This window comes from Lynx rufus, unplaced genomic scaffold, assembly GCF_022079265.1.
Source record: "Lynx rufus isolate CCGP_SWC_20201006 ecotype Redwood Valley unplaced genomic scaffold, mLynRuf1.p SCAF_12, whole genome shotgun sequence".
In the NCBI taxonomy this organism is placed as follows: Eukaryota; Metazoa; Chordata; class Mammalia; order Carnivora; family Felidae; genus Lynx; species Lynx rufus.
The window spans coordinates 11,086,237-11,091,643 of NW_025814826.1; the positions used below are offsets into that span (position 1 = coordinate 11,086,237).

Here is a 5,407-nt window from a genome sequence, read left to right on the forward strand (position 1 = left end):
ATGAATCAGCAGATATGGTAGCTGCTCTGTAAATCCATTTTCACTTGCTGTCCTTTAATGGTTCACTCACTTGCTGACCTATTCCAATTTCTGATACGACAGACATCACCTCTTCCCTCGAGAGATCTCATGATCACCTTCGCTAAAGATCACCTCTGACCCCTGGCACTCTGTCCTTTTTCTCTGTTTTAGTCTTTCCCTTCATATTAGCTCTCACTACCTTGTATCTAGTATCCTAGAGCATTACAGTAATGTAATGTTAATGTTATATTACTTGTGGTGTCTTCCCTAGAATATAAGCAACATAAACATGGAAATTTTGACCCTGCCCCCCGCCCCCCACCCCAATTGCTGTATTTCCAGCATCTTAGAACAGTATCTAGTGCTCAACTAAAAACTCAGTTGATACTTGTTGACATAATAAATGAATTGTCACGACAATCCTGCAGGATTATCCTCATTAAACAGAGAGCAAAAGTAAAGATCAGGAAAACAAAGTAAACTAGGCAGTCATAAAACAAGTGACAGATCTGGATTAAAACTCAGATGTTTGAGGCACCTGGGTGGCTCAGTCGGCTAGGCGTCCGACTTCAGCTCAGGTCATGATCTCTCGGTTCGTGAGTTCGAGCCCCGCGTCGGGCTCTGTGCTGCCAGCTCGGAGCCTGGAGCCTGTTCCGGATTCTGTCTCCCTCTCGCTCTGCCCCTCCCCTGCTCGCACTCTGTCTCTCTCTCTCTCTCTCTCAAAAATAAATAAACATAAAAAAAATTGAAGAAAACAAAAACTCAGATGTTCTGAAAGGCTCAGGGTTTGAAACATGGCAGACGGTGCGGACCAGCAGCAAACTACCAACACCGTGGAAGAGTGTCTGTCTCTTATCAGGCTCACCCTGGTTGGGCGAATTTACGTGAAAATGAGAAACGAGCCCCGAGGCAGATTACATGCTTATGACCAGCATTGAAAGGTGATATTGGGAGAGTGGGGGAAACTGCGACTACTCTAGAAATCGATGAGGAAACATATGAAGAGAGATATAAATCAACAACACGGAATATTCAATGCTCTTTGTCTAGGGAGATGGTGTTGTTCTAGTTGCCCCTCTGCTAAGAGTTGGCTGAAGCAAAGAATTTACCGTGTATGGAATATAGGAGACTTGGTATGATTGCCTCTTTTAATACCGAAGACATCGCAAACAGGAATCTGTGTAAATTTTAATATGAAGAAATGACCAAAGATTCTTCCACTCCTGAAATGAGTTGATTTGCAGATAGCTCAAAATCCTTTTTTTTTTTTTTAATTTTAACATTTATTCATTTTTGAGAAAAAGAGTGTGAGTGGGGGAGGGACAAAGAGAGAGAGGGAGACACAGAGTCCGAAGCGGGCTCCGGGCTCCGAGCCGTCAGCACAGAGCCCCACGCGGGGCTCGAACTCACGGACCGCGAGATCGTGACTTGAGCCGAAGTTGGACGCTTAACCGACCGAGCCACCCAGATGCCTGTTTTTTTTTTTTAATTTATGTTTTTTGATAATGCAAAATTTCTTAAGCTAAGGGCATTTTTATTTTTTTTTTCCAACACTTTCAAAAAATGTGCTCCCCAAGAGGCAGGAAAAGGATACCAAAAAACCACACACGAAAAACCCTCAGATGTTCTGCCTCCATGCCCGTGTCTTCTTCCGGTGCCATAGAAAGTGGAGTCAAGGGCAGGATGCTCAGAGCAGGATGAGGAGGAGGACGAAGAATCACATCGTGGCGGGGGGGGGGGCACTTCCGCCCAGTACCCACTCAGCGTGCTTCCTTCCGAGCTCAGCCTGACTGCTTTTTCCTTCTAGTCATGTCCTAGCCTCGCAGCATTCACATAATAACCTTCACTGAGAAATGGAGCTACGTTAACCCAGGAGCTTGGAGTCATTTCCTTCCCCAGCTCCCCCTTTGTGAATTGCTTTGCTGAGTGCTCCTAAATCTGAGAGTGAAATAGTTAAGGAAAGTGCCAACGACGCTAGAAACTAAACGAGATCAGCATATCGGCGCTCATTTGTATCGTGTAGAGCTCCCCAGACCAGAATCACTCATTCACGGTCGTTTTTCTCTACAGAACGTACTTTCTTACCGACTCCTAAGAGGACTGGGACTGGGAAGACCATGGGGAAGCAGTTCTAAATAACTTCATTGTAAAGACCAACACAACTAAAACAAAGGGCATTTCATACGTTAACCAAGTAAGCTGGGGACAGAAGGGAGGCCCTTTTGGAAGCATTTGTAGAAATTGCCCAGGAAACATACTCTGTGAAGATCCAAGATCTTTTCATAGACACCTCACCAAAATCTATATATTCGCTGTGGATTTGGGCATTTTAAAATCTGCGGTTCGTGGGAACATGAGCAATACAGTCTCATTTCGACTTCTTACTATGTACAGTCCAGATGCATCGAGAAAGGTGTTTGGTAATGTGAAATGGGTCTGCTCTGGGTTGTGTGTGATAACTTGCTGATACCGTGCCTCACCCAGAAAAGCAATACGTAGGAAAATAAATACTGGAGAATAGTTGCTCTCTCCCCTCATATTTATAAATAGGACATTTGTGACTTGAGTGATGACATTCTAAGATATTCACCTCAAAGTCCTTGGAGTCGGAGGCCGCCTCAAGTGTGTAGAAAATTGCTTTCCCAACGTCTCCCGGCTTTCGCCAATTTTGCAACTCAACGTTGTGGAAAATGTGTGTGTGTGTGTGTGTGTGTGTGTGTGTGTGTGTGTGTTTGAGAGTGTTTGAAATCTAGGGTCTTAGCTGCAAACCAGATGTCATTTCCATTAGTTGTTTTGCAAAGTTGTTTCCCTTAAATTGCAGAAGTCAATATGTGAAAAATGAAATGGTTTACACGGTGAGCCTTTCTTCACTTCTTCTGGATCCGGGGGGCACACAGACAGGAGGGGGTCCAGGCCAACTCTGAGTGAGGGCAGGACCGCTGGGTGAAACTGTGGAGTGTAAGCTCCCCGTCGAGAGGCAGCTGTAGCTGCTTACTCCTGGCTGGGGTATTGGGTATTCTAGAACATGCGCTCTGTAGTGCTGCTTTTAAAGAACTAGAAACCTGAATTTTCATGGAAACCTCCCAATTTTCAAATGCCAGCAACGAATTAAAATTTTGGGGGCGCCTGGGTGGCTCAGTCGGTCAAGTGTCCGACTTCAACTCAGGTCATGATCTCGTGGTCCGTGAGTTCGAGCCCCGCGTCGGGCTCTGGACTGACGGCTCGGAGCCTGGAGCCTGTTTCAGATTCTGTGTCTCCCTTTCTCTGACCCTCCCCTGTTCATGCTCTGTCTCTCTCTGTCTCAAAAATAAATAAACGTTAAAAAAGAATTTTAAGTTTTTAAATACACAAACAGGACATAAGACCCACTGGCCCAGCCACTAAATAAAATTCAACAGGTGTTCAACGTGTGATACATTAGATTGGGTGCCAAGCAGCCAGTCCCTCCAAAGAAGGATCTTCGAGAAGCAGTAGACTCCCCCTGTCTTGAAGGTCACCTGCTTTTAAAGTATCTGTGACCGGGGTGCCTGGGTGGCTCAGTCGGTAAAGCGTCTGACTTCAGCTCAGATCATGATCTCATGGCTTGTGAGTTCGAGCCCCATGTCGGGCTCCGTGCTGACAGCTTAGAGCCTGGAGCCCGCTTCGGATTCTGTGTCCGTCTCTCGCTCTGTCCCTCTCCCGCTTGTGCTCTGTCTCTCTCTCTCGAGAATAAACAGAAAAAACATTAAACATTTATAAGATGTCTGTGGCAGAGAGACTGGTACCTGCTTTTGAGGTGTTTCCTGGTTACTTCTTTTCTCATCCTCTCCTATCCACCAGGACCCACCCCCTGGAGCTCCTCGTCATCAGCCACCTTGAGGGGCTACTGCTAAGTTCCCAGGGACAGCGGCATCTGGATGGACACGAGGCCACCCCTGCCTTGGTTCCTGCTTCCTTGACCCTCCATGTTGCAGCCTTCCCAAAACTACACGGCATTCAATTACACTGGTTAGGGAGAACTAACTGAAGATTCTAGGCTTTAGAAACATTTTATTATTTTTCTAAATGATATATTCATATAAAAGTCTCCGTAATTCAAAGAACAAACACAACGAAAAGGTTGACCACGCCATGGGATGGCCTTGGGGTCCCGTCTGTTATGTTTTCATCAAGTCCCCTTCCCAGGATCTCACCATTGAGCCTCCCATTCAGGGAAACCCTATCTTTCCTTCCACAGGCTCCGCCTCCCCTTTTCCTCATGTCCCTCAACAAGCCAGGGCAGGTACCTACCGGAGCGTGGACTTCCTGATGTCCGAGTTGTTCTGACCAGCTTCCAACGGGGTCAGTGTGGTGCTAGAATGGTGGGTGGGCGGGGTGCTCATTCCACATGCCGCCCCGGAGCGGACTTTGGAGACACAATCCCCAGTCAGTACAAAGTTGCAGTTAGGTATTTGCCGTGCAGTTGGGACTCCTTTGACCAAGATGTGCCTCTTCAAGCTTCAGGGTCATCCAGGAGCTAAGTATTAAATCAAACAACACACACACACACACACACACACATACACACACATCTGAGGTACTTCTCAGGGCAGTAGGGTCTAATCCACATTAAGGAAGAAAAATCTTTTCCTAATTGGGATAACATCTGCCTGGCTGGCCTCCCTCACAGTGGTGTTGGCCTACCTCTGTTCTCCTGCCAGATCTCCATTCCCTCCAGGTCTAGGGGGGAATAAAAAAATGGGATTCGTTAAAGGCCACCTACCCATTAACTTCTTAATGTCCATCAGTTTGTTGGAAAAAAAACCCAGAAGAGTCTTTGAAACTATATTATTTTTTTTTTCCTCCAGTGGGTCAAATTTTTGTGAGGACTTTCTGTAATCTTTGTACCTAAAGACCATTTCTAAGTAACCCCTAAGGATTGCAAAGGGGGTGGGTGGTTGGTTGGTGAGTTTAGTTATTCTAAAAAGCTGAATACAAATTCCTCATTAATAGGAAAAGAATCAAGACCATGCATGGGAAATTCTGACATTTTCATGTGCCCTCCAGATTCCCCCCCCACCCCACCGGCTTCCAGGTCTGAATCTTTCAGCATTAGTAAGACAACGATTTATGCGAAATGATCAGTCCAAATCTTATTTGGAATTGAGATTTACGTGTACTACATCACACAGATATGTACTTTGTAGCAGTGATGAAAAGGTAGAACATCATGGCTTTTCACAGATGAATTTTTCTCTTTGTGGTCAGTGAGAACAGTTACTGATTATGCCTTTCACTTTCGAATGTTGGGCTTTACGTATTTACAGAGGTATTTCCAGGAAGGTAAGCACGGTTTCATTTTTTTTATACATTTCAAAGAGTTCCCTCTCTGGGATAGTTGAAGAAAAGACCGGATTTCTACTGACAA

At 45.6% G+C, this 5,407-nt stretch overlaps 1 pseudogene; it reads left to right on the forward strand.

The window, feature by feature from the left end:
* The first annotated feature begins 815 nt into the window (after positions 1–815).
* LOC124507510 (U6 snRNA-associated Sm-like protein LSm3) lies at positions 816–1,116 on the forward strand (annotated as a pseudogene).
* The last annotated feature ends 4,291 nt before the right edge of the window (positions 1,117–5,407 follow it).